Source organism: Haliaeetus leucocephalus, unplaced genomic scaffold (assembly GCF_000737465.1).
Source record: "Haliaeetus leucocephalus isolate CR32 unplaced genomic scaffold, Haliaeetus_leucocephalus-4.0 Scaffold616, whole genome shotgun sequence".
Taxonomy (NCBI): Eukaryota; Metazoa; Chordata; class Aves; order Accipitriformes; family Accipitridae; genus Haliaeetus; species Haliaeetus leucocephalus.
Window position 1 is genome coordinate 4,789,056 of NW_010973052.1, and position 22,227 is coordinate 4,811,282.

Below are 22,227 nucleotides of genomic sequence, written 5' to 3' on the forward strand. Positions count from 1 at the left end.
ATGTCAGGACACCTTTTCACAGGACCAAAGCTGAAATTGCAGGACTTTAACAGTGAGAGCTGTGGAGTTGTAGCAGGGGGATCTTTTCTCAGCAGGCGGAGGGTCCAGGACCGTGTTTGGAGGTGCCTTCTTGCCTGATGAACCACAGGCCACACATTTTCCCTGGAAACCTGACCCTTTTTATGAGTAGAGCTATAAAGTTGCAGCTTAGGAGAGTGGCAAGGGCAACATGCAGAAGGACTGAAAGTCAGGAGTGACGGATGAGGTGTTTCCTTATCTACTGAAATAAATTAAAAAAGCAAAAAACCAAGCAGATTAAGATGTTAAGGCCATGTTTGGCAAAGGTGACGATACTGCTGGACATAAACAAAAGCAACAACTGGCAGATTACATACACAAAATGCACCATGACTGTGATAAAAGTGAGAGATTTATGAAAGCTTAGTATATTTTGTGCCCTTCTTCATCACGCCCTGCTTATTTAAGTGACACCAAATGTAAATATTGAAAACCCAGATGACATGCTATTTTGGATATTAGTTCAACCTGTTTATCCTATTATTACCATGGCATTTGCAAGTGTTATCTTTGGGTACCAGAGCATGGATGAATAACTATGAATGATATTGCAGAGCTGTCCTATCACTAATGAAATCCACACTCGTAATTAGTTTCATCTAAAGAATATGAAGTTTCCTCACTAGGATTTATGGTTTTTATTCCTGATTTATAATGTACTTACTGATGCAGGAGTTAACAGATTAGATTGCTGAATGCCTGGAGTGATCACACAGACAATGGAAACAAAGCATCTTCTTAATCAATCATCTTGCTAGCTATTTAGCTGGCTTTGCTCCTAAGAGATCACTGGACAGAGAGGCCATTACTCAAAAATGAAAAAGGAAAAAAAAAAAAGAAAGAAGAAAGTACCTTCATTATTATTTTCGAACTATGCACCCATGCATAGTCCCAGCTGCTTATGCAACGTGAATGACATAATTTGTGTTTCTTGAAGAGTCCCTAATCAGGTTCTGTACTGCTGAATGCCTTTGTTTGGGAGGTAAGCATGTCTCTGAATTAACCTCTCTAATACTTCTCTTTCCGTCTATGCTGCTCAGTGCTCATGTAATCCTGGGAACTGTTCATCTTGGATTCAATTGTCCATTGTCTGAACAAAAGACCAGACATCACTTAAGGCTCTAGGAGCTGACTGGCTATTTACAGTATATCAGAAGTCCTTTGGGCTTTCATTTCATGTTTCAGCAGGGATTTGTGGTGAAACTTGTTCACCTTTTAGCCCTTTCTGCGATGCTGGATATGCCTTTTCTCAAATTCTCTAAATCTATTTAACCGCCTAGGACATGAATGCTCAGCCTGAAACAATGAAATTATACAAACGATATTTTCTGTAAAAGTCTGCTTAATGCAGTGTATTAAGATTCCTTTTGGCCTTTTATAAGCAAGGTTGCGGAGGGATGTGTGTTTTGTCCGGAACCCAGCATTGTGCTTTCCAAGTTATTTCCGAATAAAGACCTCCATGCAGGGTCTGTTTTGTCTGAAATCCTATTCACTCTTTCCATTCAGGTTTTCTTCTCTTCATAAATTTAATCCTCAGCCCTGGAATTCTTTCCTTATTTTCTTAGTTATGATGAGAGTGAACAGCTGGACCATTTTGCAGACTTTGTTGACAGTGCTTAGTTCTTACTTCCCCCCCTCCTTTTTTTTTCAGACAGTCCCTGGCTCACTTTGTCTGGCTACTGTCTGACATGTCAAGCTTACACTATTCCAACTCCCAGCTGTTCTTTCCTTTCATGCTATGGATTGTTCTTTGCATTATAGTCAAACATGTTTTTTTTATTTCCAGAGGGCTAATCTGTTTCCACAGCAACTTATAAAATGGAGAAATCTGATCCCAGAACTTTTCTTTAAAACTTTTAAATGAGTATATAAACACACATGTATTTGTCCATCTTAAAGGCAATTGCTGTAGCTATGAAATGGAAGCTGTTATGAACACTCAGGAATCAGTAAATTCACAAACTGCTTAAGCTACACCATCACATTTCTGATTCTCATTATAGATATTGGCAGAAAATGACTGGGAATATTTTCCATCAAACACAATTGCAGTTGCAAAATTAGATATGTTAAACTAAATTATTGGGATCTCCCTGTTTACTCAGTGCCAGATATTTCTGTATAAATTTTGCTGGTTAACTATTAATTGTCATTGTCAAATGCCACTGCTACAAACTTACTTGGAACCAAGCAACTGAGCTGATATTCCTTTGCTTGAGCTGTTAATGCTCTGGAATCTAAATGAAATAGTGCTATGTAAGGAAAGCAAGATTAGACCTTCCCCTTTTGAAGAGCCGTCCTTTGTAGCTACTGAAAGCTAGCAGCAGCACAAACTTTCTTTCCCAGTGATAAGCTGAGATAAACACCAAATACCTATCTGTGGAGAAGTCTCAGTCTTCTCTGTATTTGTGTGAGCAATTTGGAATGAAGGCGAACATATTAAACGAAGCAGCCGCCATGTAGTGTCTGTTTACATGTGATGGCCATATCTCATCACCTGGAAGTTCAGATGAGGTACAATTTTTTATCTTGATCTAAAACTGCTGATCCCCAGGGAAGTTTGGATAGCTCCAGCTGGCTGGCTGCCTTGGTGTTACCAGCACATTCAAGTCCTCCTAAGCTGGGTGCCATAAATCCTTGGTCTTCGTTGTGCACTGGCAGTTATTCAATACCCAGACTGAGCCTTCTTCAAAACCCATCAGAGCCTGCCCTGTCTTTGTAACCTGGGGCTTGGCACCCAAGCAGACATGAAGTCTCTTAGGAGGTTGGGCCAAAGTTTGATTCATCATTCAGTTAAGGATTAGCTTCATTATGTTAAACTCAGGACAGTGACCTGATACCTTCTGGGCTGGGACCAGGAAGGACAAAAGGTCAATGAGCCCAGGCTGTTCAGGGTATACTAATTTGATGTGGCAAAATTTCTGGCTGACTCTAAATCCTTGACCCTGGAGTGTCAGGATGGAAAAGTCAGGGCACTTTTCTGATACCACTGAGAGCTTCTCTTTGCACAATTTTTCACCAAATACAGAGCATTAGGCATAAATGTGTATTAGTAAAGCATCTGAACCAGAAGCGAGTTACTTCAAGGCTTCTGAAAATAGTTTTAAGTGCTTTTAAGAATGACATCAAATAAACAAATATTGGAATATTCCTGGGGCATCAGTTCACTCCAAACCCACCTCTTGTATTGCTAAAGAGGAGTTTAGCTCCTTATTGAATTGTTATTTTAATCAGTATATATTGTAGGAATAAATTGTAAAGATTTCCATCAAAGAACTGCTTAAAAGAGGGCCCTGAAATACACTCTCACGGCACTCATAAGAAAAATCTTGATTCAAAGATTGCCCACATAACTGTTCATGGGCATTGTGCATGTGTTTATGCTCATGTTCCCTGATTTACCCCCTATTCCTACCCACTGCTACATCAGATACCCCACAGATTCCCTGTGCACCCTTCTGTAGTCACATATGAAGCCACTTGCTAATGGTGTAGGCTTCCAAACTTGTCTGGACATGAAAGGTCTCATCATCTATGGTCTTGAGAAGAGCCTTAGCAAGACTCTCAAAACACAGGAGTGAAGATACTGTCAAGAAGTAAATTAGTTTAAATGTGTTCCTGGAGGATCAGAGCACGGCTTGGTTTGCCCACTGCTTTTAACTCCTATCTTCATCCTGCTTTATCTTCCACAGAAAAGTCAAACTTACTCCTTCCTTCATCTTTTTTTTCCCTTTCAGCTCAGTCATTCCCACTATATGAATTGTGTTAGTGTCTGAGAGAAGTTTTATTCCTGGGCAGTCCTTGCATAAATATTCATAGCAATGTGGATTGCCGATACAACACCTCTGGGTGACAGTAGTGTTTAAAACACAGTTTGGAGGAACGCTCCTATTTCCTAGCACAAAGTTATTGGCTCATGAGTAAAGTCCCAGGGCACAGAAATCATTGGCTATAATAAGGCTAATGAGGTACTGTGACTGTTATCATTAAAATTGGGCAAATTTTACAGTCCTGGAGGATTTGTGAACATCTCTAACTAGTCTTGGAGGAATGCCAAGCTAGTTTGATGTATCCTCCTCCCTCATGCACTCCTTGTCCCTCACATCTGCTTCCTCACTCCTTTGGTGATTTGAACAAAACAAAAACCATGTAAATATATATAGTTTTTCTCCTACTTAATAGCAAAAATTCTATTTTCTGTTAAGAATTCTACCTTCTGTTGGAACTTCAAGGGAAATGGGGTGTCTACGTTGGCAATGTTCCGTCTTCTCTTGCCTGATATTATTTTAATTTTCTCTCATCTGGATTCTTTTCTCTCTCTCCCCAGCCCTTTTCAAAGTGGGTTGCTAATCTGAGATTGCTCAAAATAATTATTAATTTTTTAACGTCCTGGGAGTTTTGAAATACAGGCAAATCTCCCATCAGAGCTTCCAAGGGCATAAGTCACTGTGGTATTAACAACAAGCTGAGGAAATACAATTATTATTTTTTGATGCATGGCCTGTAGTAGTGGAGACCAAAAAGTTGTGCGTATGAGATTTATGACATATTGCATGAATGAATGCCTAACTGCGCTCACTCTGCCCAGCCAGTTGGTCTGGCTACTTGTACTTGTTTGTTTTCTGATCATTATATCGGAGTTTGCTACCCCTGTGAAGCACCAAGCTGTCTGTGCATGCGCTGATCTATGCACATGCAGAGTCTGAGAGGTTTCAAAAGCATTAAGAGTGATTGCACGTGCACTGACCACCTGCAGAAAGTTTGCTATTTTCTGGAAGCATCTGCTTTACCACATGCGTCATGGAGCAAATTTAGATACCTCTGGCATTTAGGTAGTTGTTGACGTGCAGAGATTTGCATTTCTGTGTTGGAGTGAAATACATACTGTACTGTATTGTTTTCAAGCACCCATATGTTTTCTTAGATCTCTCCCTGAATGCCTCACAGTCCCTCACTTTTTTATACTGAGGAAAGCTGAAAAACGCTAATAAGGCCATTTCACCACTGAAAAGGTGAAGGACATGAATTGTGAAGTGCAGCCGTCCATAGCCTGTGCAACAACACAGGCGCCAGTAGCAACACAAGGAGCCGCAGCTCTCCTCCAGCCTGGGCTGGCACCATGAGCATTTTGGTGCCCATTCTCTTCCCCTTGTGGTGAGTTCCCACTGTTTGCCACTGACTTCTTGCAACATAAAGTATCGCAGAAGTATGGGACAAGGGCTTGTTCTGCCTCTCAGCCACCTGTGTAAATTTTTTTTTAAAACAACCAACGCAGACAAATTTCAATACTCTTTAACTGGCACCAGAAGGAGCGTTTGAAGGTGAACAAAGGGCTATGTCTTCAAAGTGGTTCTTTGTGCTTGTGGAATAAATGTCTCTTCTCTCTACCCTTTGTGGTCCCAGGTGATAAAAACCACTTTCGGACAAAGGACACAAACCGAGATATATGGGATGGACAGCTCAGTAACTTGATGGGCAAACGTGAGTATCCCACCCCCAATCCTCTTTAACAATTGGACTTTCACAGTACAAAGCCTCCTAGAGTCTGGTTTTCTAATTAAGGCAACTTTACAAAGAAAAGGTCCAAACCTTCACACTGGTATTTTTTTCCTCCCAGGCTGTACATTTGTAATAGCAGCCAGTCTCAACTTGTCAGAGCATGTCTCTGATATAATGAGCCAGAGGAATTAACTAATTTACCACAGCTGGCGTCACTCTTTTGCCCTGAAAATTCCTATATTTAGGTAATGCAACCGTGAACTTCCCTCCATCACAAAAAAGAGACTGAGGGACTAGAAAAGAAGAAAATAAAAAGATTGTAACACCCCTCCCACCTCCCCATCCAAATCCGCCTTTGGGGTTTGTACATCCTGTCCCAAAGCACATGGATTTTGACTTTGAGGATGCAGCCTTAACAGTCCCGAGTATCTTGACATATTCTGTCTCAAACATGGTTCTTGTGGTACACTGGAAAATCCTCCCCTGTGTCCAGTCTTCAGACAATATCCGAGGTCATTAGTAAAGAGCTTTTAACTCACACCATTATAGCTTGAGCTTAAGCTCCACTTCACAGTGCAGGAGTGACAGACATTCACACTTGCCTTGCTGTATTTCAGGAACGCCTACCTAGTTTACACAAGATGACTGAAAATAAAGGAGGTTAAAACTCCTGTTAAAACCACAAGTTATGTAGTCTGATATTTAGAATTGGTCTATGTTAATACTGGGGTCCGTCATGAAAGGCATCCCCACCAAGGTGTCGGAGCCTTCACATACCTCTTCCTCACTTCACAGCAGCTGCCCCAGCTGCCCCCATGAAGTGTGGGTCCTTCAGGGCACTCCCAGGAATCAGCCTCCTTCCAAGCTCCTCTTTAACTATAGGCTATATATGAAAGGGGAAGATGCCCTAAAATAACAGAAGCAGAGACTCTGGGATTGTTTAATAGCTGGCTTTCCAACAGCTCGATCTGCTGGACTGTGTTGGTTGTATACTTCAGAAGACCTGGGGCTGGGACAGACAGTCTGATGATGCAGAGAGTACTTTTTCTCTCCCCTTCGGTTCATAAGCTAGCTAAATGATATAACCCCTGTGTCAAGTTGGGCGATAGATGTTTTAGTGGCTCACTGTGTCTGGGATCCCCATGGCCACACGGGAACATATGAGTTCTCATGGTTATGGCTTGTAGTGGGCAGATATGGGCCAACATGGAAAAGTGGGGAAATCTGGTCCTGTATGCCTCTTGTGTACTGCACAGGAGGAGGATATGATAGCCCATATTTTATGATGTGCATGGCACTCAAGACATGTTTGATACCAGGCATCAACATTTATCGGGGTTTCTGGGTTCCAAGATGAGAAACTTCTTGTGCAAATGGTTTGTGGAAATGTTTTGTGGACTTGGCCAGAAGGTAGTGCTAAGGATGACTCCAACTGCCGGTGCGGACCTGTGCTGAGATTTCCAGGCTCCAGAAAAGGGCAAAATTTCAATCATGCTTATTCTTTTTGCTCATTTTTTAGCCATCACTCATTAACTATTTGCATGTTGGCTATTTTGAGGGTCTGTTTCTCTTTGTGAGCTGAATATAACATAGGGCATTTGGGGATTGAAGCTGCTTTCAGTTTTGCTGTTACACTTTGTATAAAATACGTAAAGATAAAAGGAAACAAAGAGAGTCTGACTCACTATACCAAAAATCCAAGCACAAACTGACTTTGTGATTCAGAGCACCAGCCTGAAATGCAGTTGTCTGCCTTTCAGAAAGTGCTAACTTTAGTGGCATTCAGGAATAGGAATGTCATGTGTTGTTTCACCTTTAGAAAACCTCTAATTCCTCTGTGAGATATGAATTGTAAGTTTCATATTCTTCATACATTCCCTAAGCAACAAGCTTTCCTACAATCAGTCTTTCTGTCTGTCTCCCCTCAAAAGCTAAATATTTTATATGGAATTATTCAGCTTCAAGAGAAATGAGCATCCCACACAGAATTTCCTGTTTTATGTAGATTAAATCATTTTTTTTTTAAGCTGTTGGTGTGTTCATATTGCCTGAGAAGAGGAGGAATCTGAACTCTTTCCCCCATTTCTGAGGAAATGCTGTTAAGGAATGCTCCAGGGATGATGTTCTGTAAGAGGCTCACCACTTACTTCATTTTATTCCACTTTTAAGCCAGAAGCATTGGGGAAATTCAGTCTGAAGTCTCAAATTATTCTGGGCTTTCTTTCTACTAAGAATATAAGTATGCAGGCACACACATAGAGGGAAGGGATGAAGGAAAGAAGGAGAGGAAAAAAAAGGAAGAAAGGAAGGAGGAAAAGGGAGAGAGGAAAAAGGGAGGGAGTCAAAAAGGAACAAAGAAAAGGGAAAAAAGAAAGAAAGAGAGAAAACAAGGAAGGGAGGGACACCCCTCCCCCACCCCCATTAATACCAAATTCCTGTAGAGATGTTCCCATCTATTTAGCACTATGATTTTCTGTTTGCTCACACTTTTCCTCAGTGATAGGTCTGGAACAGGTCTTTGCAGTGACCATCTTTTCTCACTCTGTCTCTATAAATGAGTATCCATTCAACACAAAACCTTCCCATTCAGAGGAAGAGGGATTTTAAACAGGGATGTGCAATCTTTCTCCCTGCTTGGTGGGATTCTGGGACTCAGTGCTTCAGGACAATGCAAATTCCTGACGCAGAAGAGTAAGTCCCTACACAGGACAGTTGCAGTCCACATAAACCACAAAAAACGTCTCCCACATGAGAGAAATATCTTCCCTCAAGGTGGAATTTGCAAAATACCAAAAACATCAGATAAATTTGAGATTTATTTCATATGTGCCAATCGATGAACTGTAAAGATTCACAGCTTGATAACCAGAATCTCCAAAACATGTATTCAAATTTTGGCCAGATTTCTCTGCTTTTGTATTGTCCCTATAATAATCATAACACTTGGGGATTTTTTATTGTAAAACATTTTTCCAGGCATTCTAAAACAAAAAACACAAGTGATGTATGCTTGCCCACACTGATTCTGACTGTAATAACCTTAAACTTTATTATTAAATGTCACCTTTTTCTGGACACACTGTTGTACTGTAAGGACTTGCCACAAACAAGGATTAATAGTGATTTTTCTTAGAGAGAATGAGTGTCTCAGGCAATAGATAAGAGGGTATGAGGACCATATAAGTACTTAATAAAAAGAAATAAGCTTCATTTCAACTGTGGCAGTCAATGAGAAATATAATTTCTCTTCTTATTTTCATTTTTATAGGGCTCTAAATTGTGAATGGTGCTTTCTGAATAAGTGACATGACAGGTTCCTGTGATATTAAACTTGATTTACCTTAGTAAAGACTATAAACTAAAGAAATTTGTATGGCTACAGTGGTGAACAGGCAATGCTGTATATTCACTAACGTATGGATCATGTTGACTCCTTCTTCACTCTAACATATAATTTATCAAGTAACATATGGGGAAATATGAGTGTGGACTGATGCCCAGGAAAGACTTCATTGCTGGAAAGTGATAAGAAGAAAGTGTCTGAGCTGGGCTTTAGGCTGTAGCTCATGGCGGTTGGCATGAATGCACATTACAACATGTCTTGTAGATAGACCATGAGCTCACGGGGTAGGACTTCATTTTACCTCTGGTCATGGAGTGCCAGCTACTGGGAAATCCATAGATAATAACCATTAGCTAACAGGATGTGTCTTTGGATGGAAGGGATGAAAGGGATGACTGCGTCAGCAGGAAATATCTGCAATAATTGGGGAGGTCTATGGTGTGGAAACTGAAGCATGAGAGTGGGAAGCAGATTTCCCTAGCAGTAGTCCAGACAGAGCCAAAGGCCTTTTGCTTTGCATTTTTCTTTAGTTTTGGTGTTGGAGAACAAAATGTGTGCTTTGGAAGAGACTCGGGCATGGCCATGAACCTCTCTAAGGCTGGGAAACCTAGCAGGCTGCTGCTTACTTGGATTAAACTATGAAAGCCAGTATTTTTTTTAGCTGGGGGAGCTTAGTTTTCTACAGGTATTTTTCAAACAATAAAATGAGTTTTCTTCCACCATTAAAAATGCTTACAGCTGTCAGAATGAAGAGTGTAGGGGAGGGTCCTTTTAGATATATGGCAGGGCTGAAAAACTGAACGTTTATCTATTTAACAACACTTCACAGTTGCCAGATTTACGCACACATTGTATTTAGCCTGGTAGTAAAATTTATAACTCTCCTTTTGGACAGCATAATTCTTTCCCTCTGCTAGGAGAAAACTATATCCAGGGGAAAAGGCAAATTTTCTTTAAAGATCAGTCAGTTGTTTTGTGAAATGTTTGATGTATATTTAGGGACGTTATTAATTGTGTTAATAATATTTGTTTGTCACTAAATCTGCATAGAGACTTTGGTTGCAGTGGACATTTTTATTCCATGTAAGGATATTTGGGGCTATATTTGGAAAAAGTATTTACCTGTCTTGCATGAGACAGGCATCTAGTGAGGTTTCAAAAGCAACGAATGCTTTGGAATAGCAGTAAGAACCAGAGTGCTTTGGTGCTTTTGAATGAGCGCTAGAAGCTTTTCTGAGTTGTTAGGGAGCTAAGTGTCTACCAGAGCTCTTCCCGTGGTCCTTTATGTGGTACTCCAAAGTCAGGTGTTGCAAGTAGCACTTCATAAGGGATATAGATAGTCTGTGTGTCTGGGCTGTTTTGGAGGAGAAAAAACATGGGAGGGAAGTGGGAAAGAGATTTCTGGAACCAAAGGAAAAGGATAAAAACATCTGAGAGCACACAGACTGATTCCTAGGAGGAAAGGGAAAGGGCAAACAGCAACTAAATTTAAGCATTTTTGGATTTTCTGAATCTGAGTGAACTGGCTCCAGCAAGTTCCTATAGGTGCTTTGGATACACTGAAATGCATAGCACTTGTGCAGAGGTAGGTAGGTCTAATCAGGACCTCAGCTCCTCTTTGGATGCTCCTGAAGTGGAGTAAGACAGGGAGAGATAATGGTAAAAATTGGCTATATTGGAGATTTTATATACTACTCCAAAAGTGACTGTAAGAAAGGGATTGCTGTGAAGGGTCAGCTGGTGCTGGGGGTAGGTGGGGCATGCTCTAAGACACAGAAACCTTCTGGTCTCAACACCATCCTTAGAAATCCTGACAAGTGAAGAGCTACTGGTCTCAGTGGTCTCTGTTTCTTGTCAGCTTTCCAGGAGGGCTGCTGAGGAGCCAGTGGCTGAGCTGTGAGGAAATAAGGTAGCTCTCTGATGTCTGGAGCTTCACTAGATCACGCCGTTTCTTCTTGATGTTTTGTTTTCAGTCAGCCTTGGCATCTGATGAAAACAAAGCTCCTAAATGGCATAGACAGGCGTGCTTTTGTAGAACGGTTCAAAGAAATACGGCACTCAGAGGCACAGTAAATAATAATCTGCTCCCTTTCAGTGCAGGGGAGAACAAATTCACTTCAGACAATCTTTGGCCTAAGTCAATTTCCTAAATGGTGTTTCAGAACTTTGTACAGAAAATGATACAAAAATGGGCGCAGAAAATCATACCCCTTTGTAGGAACAAAGTTCCTAAGGGTCAGGTTTGTGAAGGTGGTTAGACAATGATGTAAAGGCAGCTAGATATCTATAGAGGTTTCCAAGAGCTTCTAGTTGTGTAATTTTCATTTTAAAAGGAGTTAGAGAACCTGGGCACTTATGAAAGTCTCAGCAGATGCCTTCCTGTGTCTTAAGGGACCTTTGTAATTCCAGCTCTGCAGGGCTAAGGACATTTCTTTCCATTCTGCTTTGTCCCCTTGCAGTTCTGCTGTTAGACTGAACTAAATCATCGTTCTGGAGCCAACTGTATGCTGCTCCATCAGGACATGCAGCAGTGCAATTGTCTTTCTTAAAGATATGCTTCACAAATTACAGCTGTGGATTAAATGTGCATCCAGGCACCACTCAACACCCCAGTTTCTCTACCGTCATATTTAACGCTGCCGAATTCACCCTTTTCATAACTAATTTAATAAAAAGGCAAAACAAAAAAAAACTCCTTCAGGCTTTTAAGATTCTTTAAGGCTAAAATTACTTGGGCGGTTTCCCCAGCAAGAAGAGATCTCAAATGAAAACTAAACGATGGTTTTACTTTGATCTTGCATTTTGTCTGAGGCATTCTGAATTAACCCCACAAAGTGGCGGAGACTTAAATGGGATTCCTCTAAACAGTCATCATAGCCTCTTAATTCCAGCACTAAGCTACTAAATGTGAAATGGTACAGAATCGTATAATTGCAGCCAGACATTATAAGCAATAATTATCTGTAGTCTGTCACAATAATTCTGTTGTAATTTTATACCTCATTGTAGACATGCTGTCTACTTTACCTTCCACATACCAGCAGTTGTCGGTGGTAGTAAACTGCTCTGAAGCCTTCTTTCCCTCCCCTGTATAGACATGATTAGTTAGGTAAACTTGCTTCATACTTAGCCTGCCTGGATAGCTTAGTGAACAGAAATGTTAATACTGGAGTCATGTTTGCTGTGATTAATCCAGTCTTTCCTTCAGTATCAGTATTTGCTTTGGGTTTGCAGTTTTCTCTGGAATCCCGCAAAGATGTCTGCCCTGTGCTAAGTGTGTGTATCAAGTCTTGTTGATTATTATTCAGTGTGACAGTGGGATGACTGATAAAATAAATGAGGAGAATAAATAGCAGAATTAGTTTTTAATTTCTTTTTCCCTTGATTGCTCTCACTGTGTGTTTGAAGAGGCATGAAATTATGGTAGCTCTCCTGTATTAAAAATTGTCAGGAATTTGCATGGATTCACTTGTAGAAAGACTGATCTCACAAAACCTATTACAAAGAGAGAAGGAAGGCAGGCAGGAAATTTAGAAGCAAAAGTAAAAAATGGCCTTTTTCTTGAGTATTTTATTTCTAAGCATTCATGTCAAATGTTCTTCTGGAAGCATGATGCTAGTAATGTTTTTAACATGTAAGACTTTCATACTGGTAAGTTCTGTTCATTAAGTTCCATGTTTTGCCTGAGTAAATCCTACAATGTTCACAGTCTTATAGGCATGGCAGGAGTCATGGGTGTGTTTATCACTTTATATAATCAGACACTCAGAGGTTTGCATTTATCTGCATTGGTAAGATCTTCTCTCTAAAGACATACTGAATCACACAGGGCCAGATCGTGAAGTTTTCAATACTCATTTTATATGATGAACATTTAACAAGTACTCCTGTTCATCAGACTAGACTGTGAGCTGATCCACAGGTGAATACGTTGCTTTATCTAGTCCACAGGGCAGAGTGGTCGTGCACACATGTATCATCATCCTGCACGCATCTCATCAGATATTGCGCTCCCTTGAGTGTGCTGGTCTGGCATTTGACTCTAAGGAGCCAGTGTTGTTCTTGCACAGCTCTTACACACATAAATCAGTGCTCACTTTATTTATTTTCTTATGTGAATGATTGATAAGCATTTGAGTACTGTATATTGTATTTTATGATTGGTATATCTGAAATTCAACACATCCCTGCTAGGATTTATACCTGTGATTTTACACTAGTTGCTTTTCCGCAGAATTCAAATGTACCATTTTTTGTTTAATCTTATACTGAAAAAGCACCAGCAATTTTATTAGATATATTCTAGCTTATTTGAGAGAAAAGAAAAATCGATAACTTTACAGATCTTTCTTGCTAAAATGTTCCATCTCTATTTGGTGAGCTTGTTTTGATAATGGATTTTTACATTAGCTGGCTCTTAGCAGTTATTTAAATAATCTATGTAATACAATCTTTTTCTTTATTTTTCGTTTTTTTAAAAGCAGTGGTAACAGTTTCTAAAACCAGAACTAAGAGCACCATTTTTTTTTTCCACATTAAATGGCCAGTAGATGGCTGAAATTTGGGCACTTTTGGTCAAAACTGCTCTGACCTTAAATTCCATCTAATTACTTTATTCTAAAAGCGATGGGCCATGCCATTGCTAATCTCTCATGCTATGTAGTAGTCAGCATGTGCTTAGTTTACAATGCAAGATGGATCCAACATACCGTACTAGCTTCTTTGGCCCTGCTGCAGCCTATGGAGTAATCCAGCTACAGAACAAACTTTCTCCATCATTTAGTCTTTCCTCATGCTTGTTTATAATATTCATGTTCATGAGAAAGATGTGTTCACACTGAGAAAAGTATTTAAAAAATGTGGTTAAAAGTAAAAAAATGATTGCAAAAAAAAAATCTTGTAGTCAGGGTTAGAAGCCAATTTGTAAACTTTATAGCTTCCCTACATGTTCTTGACTTAATAAAACATAATAAACCTCAATTCAGCTTGACTGCATTGTTTAGCAATAACGTGCCCCTTGAATTATAAGCCAAATACAGCTTGTATTTCCTGTACAGAGATTTGCAATGAAAAAAGAGACTTCTAAACACTTATGTAGAAATTAATTTATACCTGGAGCTGAACTTTATCACAGCAAAATGGTTGATAGTTTTACAGTGACTTCTGTGGAAGCAGCATCATGCCCTAATGTTTTTATTCAACTGGTTCCATCAACATTTGTGCATAGAAATCCATGCTTCTCTTGGCTGCCATTTTCTATTACCGGTCTTTGAACTTTTAACCCTAAAATGGTTATTGACAGGCTGTAAATTCCAGAAATAACAGGAGGCTTTGTTGACACAACAGGAGGCAGTGGTTGAGGGGATGAGGGTAACAGCACGCACTAGGTTTCATTATGTCATAGAAAAGGGATGTGGCTGAGGTGTGTATCCATACCTGGGAGCTCAGCAGGGTGCGCACAGATGCCGAATCACATGAGTAGTAAGTGCAGAGAAATACATTCTTTTTTACATTGTCGAGAGAATATTTGGATTTCTTCAGATTCTGACAAAAGACGGTAGCATCACAAAATGGAAAATGCGTGCCCCATATTTGATCCCATGATGGGTCTTGTTGCAGTGAGTTGCAATGGAGGATGCGTGATGACAGCAGGCTTTGCCTGTGAGTATGTTACCTCCCTTAGTACGTACACACTGAACAGGAGGTGTGGGCTGACAGAGCAGAGGAGCAGCTCGGTGAGAGGAGCCCTGGCAGCGAGGGATTGTGATGGCTCTAAATACCAACCTCAGTGCATAAGGGCTTGCAAAATCTAAATATTTCTCTTTGGTGGTCTGTAATGGCTAGGAGATGTGAGAGGTGGGAACTGCAGGAGGTGCGTACCTGCCCAGTGTGAAACTGCATCTTCTTCTGGCAGCGGTGAGGGGAACGTGGATCCTGTGTTACACGTTGCCTAAGCAATAGATTTACTGTGGAAGGATTCCAGTGTGTGCCTGTATGAATTTTCAAAAGAGAGTATATTTGATCAGATTCCAATAAGTTTGCTCATTTGTTGTAAAAATAGTCTTTTAAGGTTTAGGTTATGTGTTCTCTCTTGTTCTTTTCAATCCTATAGTTAATACATATGCACCGCTTACTCACATTTGAGAGACCTGTTTGGTCTCATTTTTCTGGCAGTGACAAATGCTTTTACAGTTAATAAGGAAAAATTGTTGATTTGCATCACTGACAAAGGAGAAGAAACATTTTTTTAACAGTGATTTGCAACCACCACCTCTTCCAGGGCAATATTTAAATACTTACTAAAGAAAACATTTTACCAGTGACTTGGCATAAGCTTCTCCTAAAAAGGTAATTATGTGAAATTGTGAATTCTGGGACTGAAAGGCCAGTCCTGAATTCCACAGTAGTTAATGCATGTGTTTACTATTACTTTGTCACATGTTTGTTTAATCATATCAGTTAATATTATGTTGCAAGGCCACTCCAGATTCATTTTATTTGGATTTTGCTATAGTTTATTTCTGCACATGTTCCATTATTAATGAGCCTCCAAGTACTTTGTCATGTATATTGCATCATGTAATCATTAATTTATGTTTATTTTTCCTGCCTGTTTCCATGTATGTTCAACATGTATACACAAATTCCAACCTTTTACTGGAGCAATAAAGGAGATTATGTTGTGGATTATGTTAAGCATTATTCTGAATGCTATTTTAAACACACGTGTACAGAATTTTACCCCTAGTTCTCTCTATGGCTTCCAGCTGCAGTTCTCATGATCAGCAAGCTTGTTTCTTTCCTCTAGTTGTAGTCTCCCAGATGGCATTTCTTTTCCCTTGGGCCACCTTTCTTGATCCTTCTGCATCTTAGTCAGACTTGTCATCCAGATTCTCCAGCAAAGACTGAGAACCAGCAGACATAGCTGCTTGAAGGTCAAGGGTCCATACTGACCCATAGGAACTGCCCTTTACAGGACCATTCTGGCTTTCCTTTTATAAATATGGCTTTGAGTGTGCTAGTCATATGCAATGCCCAGTATCAAATCAGAGCTGTGACAGGAGACAGAACATACTCAGGGAGGATGGTGTTCTTCACTGCTAACTAACTCCTCCAGCCCCTCGGAAGTGAGTTTGTGTAAATTCAGGTTCATTAGAAGTTCTGAACTTCTGCATGCCTCCATGGGAATGTCAAAAGTCATGTTCTGGACAGATATTTTATTTCTTGATGAGTTCCTAGCTCAGTCAGAGCTGTTGTTTCACAGCGAAAGCAGACGCAGACTGTCATCTGTCATGGCAAGTTACTACTGTCCAGACCAGCAGTGGATCAAGCAGTTGCTTGCAACTTGGCTCTCATAGGGCCTCCTGGACCAGCCTGCTTTCCACAATAAGTAGAAACTATCTCATCAAGGGCTCGTCTGAGCTGTCACAGCCATCAGCAATATGGCATTCTCATGCAGGAGCAACGGTGTGGTGCTGTTCAAGGTAGAAAGTGGCAATTTGGCACACTCTTGCATAGACACTCCATCTCAGGCTCAAATATCTATTAAATGTCTCTGAATTCACAGGGCTGCATAGCATCAGAACTAGTCCCTGGCAAACTGCTTTCAATACTGTAACAGTTGAAAAAAAAAGAAAAAATATGTAAAGTTTCTCAGCTTGCAAAAAGCAAAAAATCTCCCCTTCTCTACAGAGAAACCTAAATCCATCACACAATTCAGTCCTCCCAATACCTGCTTTTGTCTGCCAATTCAGAACAATCACAGACCCAAAGACCACAACTAGAGGGGTAATACAGAGGAAACATGGCCATGTTTGCCATTGGCCTAAGGCATGACACTGATTTATACCCACTGACGCTCTCATGCAGAGTGCCTTAGCTTTTATGTGCTAACCTTGTCTGGGGGATGAGCAGAACGCTGAACTGTCTGAGTCTGTCAATATCTCTTTTGCAGTTGCTGTACAAGGTTACAGTAAATTGGATTATAAGATCTTTCTGAAACCAGAGTTTTCATTTCATTTTAAACTTTCTCCAATACCTAATGCACTTCCTCTTCTTTCCAAAACAATGAACAATAGATCCCCATATAATATCTTAAGGTTTTTAAATGGAGGATAACAGCACACCTATTAGGAGAAAATCTCAAAACCATCCTAAAGTTTATCCTTATTTTAATGGTCGATGTTCTCAAATAATTTTCCCGTGACCATATATTTAATAGGAGGGATATATTTCATTTTATTTATATAGGGTTATGGCCTGCACCACATTAAAGACTGTGTGCTAAAATGTGCAGCCAGGGAGTTGCCTGCAACAAGGAGTTGTGGGCAGAGATGGAGAATCAGTTTCAGTCTTTAGAGGACCAGGTAGAGGTTGTAATGGTCGTTGAGGGAGATGGCACAGCTCACAGCTTGGAAAAAACAATTGCATTATCAGGAAAGAAAGAAGCTACAGACTGTGTTAAAGAAAGGTAAGAAATCTGGGTAATTATTTGTATTTGTAAAGAGAGCTGAATTTGCTGTTTTACTAGTGTAGATAAAAGCTATTAGCTAAAATAGAGAATGATAGGAGAAGACTATAAACTTTCGTCTCTGTGTTAAAAATGGGATAATGCTGAGATGTGAAAGGAAATTTTACTAAGAGGTGTGAGAATGAAAGACAGGAGTCTGAAATGGAGAGTGCTTACAGGGTTATCAGCAAAGAGATGAAAATTAAAACTAGATGAGAGAGTAAGGTTACTCAGGAACTGGGGTTAGATCACCCCAGCCAACTCATCACAAATTCCTACTGGGATCTTCTTCTCTCTTTCTTGATCCATGTAAAAAGCTCTTCAAACTGCAGGTTATTACTTCTCACAGTGAGGGAATAAAAAGTCAGCCTGAAGGGATTCAGGTCATGCAAGATCCTGCTCTTGGAAGAATCGTCAACATTTATGCTCTTCAGATGTTATATTCTCTGTGAGATTCATATGCATACATATGTGGTCATGAATATTACATGATTTTCCGAAATACAAGTGAAATTTATGATATTTAAGTGTAGCACAGGGTGACTGTTTTCTTGATGTTAGCTATGGAAGAAAAAGATCTAAAAATAGAAATTTTTTAATGATTCATATATCCATTTTAATGAAAATATTCTGTTTTAATATGATGGGTACCTAGCAATGGTATGATTATCCTGTCGAGCTGAACTGAACAGCATTAGTGGCTCCAGAGTACTTGTCTTGGCAGCCGTGGCAAAACCTAAAGTCAGCAGTACTCCAGCTGACTGTTTTTACTGGAAGAGCCTGTGAGAGGAACACCCAGCAGACTGAGAAGAGATCCTAGATTAAAAAAGGAATGTTAATTTTTTTAAAAACAAGAGCAGGAAAAAGTGTATATGGGAAGATAGGAGTCATACCTACGAAGAACATAATCCTCTTGTGTACCCTCCTCATAGTTTGCATAATCCAGCTGATTTCCCCTATGAGAGTTTGATTTCCACATTTTCCAATCATCACACACTCACCTTGCTTACAGTATTGATGTGAAGTAAAATTAGGCAAGGGAACAGGATGACCATATTCTCAGCTGAGCAACTCAACAACTAGATTAGAGATCAAGTACCTGTTGTGTCCAGCTTGATGGATCCCCAAATCTTTCATTGCTGCCTGCAGGAAGGACTCTAACAAGACAGAGATACTTGCTCAGAAGCCCCATATCACAGTCACTGGGGTTTTCACCCTGATGATGAGGTTGGTATTTCTAAACTCTTTCGGACTGACAGGTCTTAGAAAATATCAGTCTCATTTCTGAGACCAGTGGTTTCTCCAGCATTTTAAAATTACTTGAAAACAGCCCCGAAGACTGCCTATGCTCTGATCGTGCCCAACATATTTAACAGTCAAAGGTACTTAAAACCAAAGATTTCTGGTTTTGGGGTTCCAAGTGGCCTGAAGTGCCTAGGTGGTCAGTTAATGAAACAGCAAACTTCTTTTAGGGGTACCTAAGGATTTGACTTTATGAGCCTACAGAAAGTTGGAGTTTTCCTTCATTTTTTTCTGAATGTGTCTCATATTTGCCTGAGGCTCCTACATGCTTCTTAGGATCTGTTCCATAAGCTTCAACTATGCAGAAGATTTTAGAAGGAACACCTATATAAGAAAAAAAAAAAAAAATCAGTTAGAATGGTCCATGTAATGTATCACAATAATAATTTCTGTTTTCTATGTTTAAGTGTTTTCACAGGACAAAAACCCCAATAGTGAAATCACCTCAGGCTTGATTTCACAAGCCAGCATTGCAGAACAGCTATGGTTTTCAGTGCGCCGACCACTAAATCTTATGAGAAACAGCCAAGGAATAAACAATATTTATTTACTTAACTGTGATAAGAACTGATCCCAGAACCCAAGTTAATAGAAAGCTGAAGCTTTGACACGGTATTAAGAAGGCTGTGGTGTTTCCTCATGGAGGGCAACAGTGGGTTAACAGCTCTTTGTGACTGGAAAAATCCTTTGGTCCATTCCATATAAAGACAGGTGCCAGGGGTATAATTTATCTGCTGTAGTAATATTTTGCCTAATTTAAATATATACCACTGATAACTTCAATGCGAGACTTTTTTTTTTAATTTCTTGTCTTCTGCTACTGGATAATGTTGCTGCAAGAGCCTTTAGGAGGAGTTCTGCATTCCTCTACAGAGATACAGATATGCTGCTCGTTTATTTATTAAACCCCGCAGTAAGGACTATTTTGGCGACCGCAGCAAAAAAATCCCTCAGAGGTCATTGGACCAGATCTATAATTTCTAAATCCAGTAGAAGAATATGTAAAACACTCTGGGAAGATTAAGGATTAAACCCACCACAGAAAAGAAAGATTCCTGTTATTAATCTTAAGAAAAACGTTTTATTTATACCAAAGTATTAAAATGGAGTGTAAGTAGGTGTCCATTATCTGCTGAATGCTAGTAAAGTGTGTTCTTCCAGAAACTAATGCTTCTTTTATCAACACTTTCTACTTAGTAACTGACCTTTAGTTCCTGTAGGAATAATTAGGATCACTGACGAGAGTTATTCATGTTTTCAGACTCCTGTGAATAACATGATGATGTGATTTCCTGACTAGATGTAACCCAGGAGCATTTGTTCATTCACTGAAGAATAGCTGATAGTGATTAAATGTAATTTTATAAGTTTGCTTTTATTTCCTACAAGGCTCAACCCACCCTCTGTGTTATAGCAGTTACTTAACTCTCCTGTAGACCTTTAGATACCCAGGTTATAGGGGGGTCAGTCATTCACGCTGAATAGTGGGTGCAATTATAATAGAGGCAGTTTATCTGCCCCTTCTTTTCAGAAGTTTTTAAGGAAACATCTTTCTCTGTGCCCAGGTCAAGCAATTCTCTGTTGGAATTCCCTGCGGGACTGTTCCCCGACCATAAAACACCAGGCAGAGAGAACAGATCTTTTATACTAGGTTGCATTGTCTGTACAAGGCAATAACTTCGGTCAATGATACACTCCCAGAGGAGATGAGTAACTGTTTCTTTTAGTATTATTATACATTAAATGAGCTGTTAATTTTCCACTCTATTTAAAATTCATATGTTTTATAGCAATAATATTTTACATCTCACCTTTGCATTAAAACATATCTTGGTAGCAGTTCCAAAGTTAATATTAAGAAGCTGTTTCAAACGCTTTGCGTTGTTAAATAATCCTTATATTTTTGCTGTAGTTTTCTTCACACATCCTTTTCCTTTGGAGTCCCTCCAGACTGAAACACCCCAAACCTCTCTGCAGTATAAAGAGGGCTAATTTTGCACAGGAAGGGCTGGATTGGTTTAGGGGAACCAGTTTGAGACATGTATATATATCTGTGCGGGTATACATGTCTGTGTGGATATATTATTATCCTGACACCTCTGTTCCAACAATCCTTCAGTACAAAACTAGTCTTGTGTGCTTACTTGTATATATCTCTCCCATTATACGTCTATTACAAACTTTATTAAACTTCTAGAGCCACTGGAACTCTGCCACCTCATGTGTGTAAGACAATGGCTCTTTAACAATGTAGTTATAAGAACAAATATTTTTGACAGAATTTGAGAAGTAATTTCTTTATTTGACATTCATTTCTGCAGTTCTAAATCTTCACTCATGTCTTTTTCCTCTAGGTCTAAGCAAAAAATAGATACCTGTCATAACAAACTCAACTACAAATAAACTTCTTGGAAATATCTCTAGCAAAATCTGAGCTATTTTTGCTCCATATTTGGGTTATTTCACTTTAATAGCAGAAATTATTTGCAGAGCCCTGGGAGAAATTGGAGCAGATCACCCACACATCTCTTTCCTAAAGGTTGTCCAGCTCCCCTCTGCAGTGGTTGTAAAATGCTGTACTCACCGAGCTCTTGGGTTGCTTCCTTTAACCAACATCACAACAGCTTCAGCTGCATTAAACTTTCCATGACTCTGTTGCCTAGAACCACTTCGCACCCAAACCCTAGAAAACACTGCATTGCCTGGTTGTTAAACAGTGTAGAGAAGGAGATGCAGGTCATCTGCTGCGAACAGAGGATGCAGCATCCCAAACCGTTTTGCTCCCCTCCTGGAAGTCTCAGTGATATTTTGGGAAACACAGGTGATTAAGTGGGATCCCCTACTATAGTCCCTGGGAGTGAGAGATGAAAGAAACCATCGCCACCTTTGAGTGCCTGGGCTAAACTTTTGTCAGCAGAGCATGGAGAGCTTGCTGCTTCCTGGGTCAGGGCACACGCACCATCCACTTTCTGACGTCCTGTGAAGCTGAAACTCAGACCTATCTCAACCATCATCTCACTCCCGTGTTTCTGCAGAAAAAGTGTAGATTTGTGGGCCAGAGGGGAGTTACAGTGTGTCAAACACATAAATTTAGACACAGCCATGGAAGGCAGATCATCTGAATCATCCTATGCATTACATTCAGGTGTGCCATACACAATGAACCAAAAATTCATGAAGTAAAGCATGGTCACACACTTAAGCAGCAGTCACTTGATGTAAGAGAAAATCATTAAGCAGTGGTGTCTTCAGAGGCATCACATTTATTTTCGGGGCTGAACTTAAAAGACTATGCGTAGTGTCAGCACTGTTTAAACTTTTTGCTCTGCTTACTTGACCATGTGATCCAATGTGCTGATAAATATCTTTCTTGCCCACCTCTACCCCAAATTGCCTCTTCAAATTTGAGCCCAGAAAGTAACAGAGCAAACAACAGTGCAATCAGGCAATGTGCTCCCATAATTTTTGACAGCATTGTCACAGAAGAGAACAATGT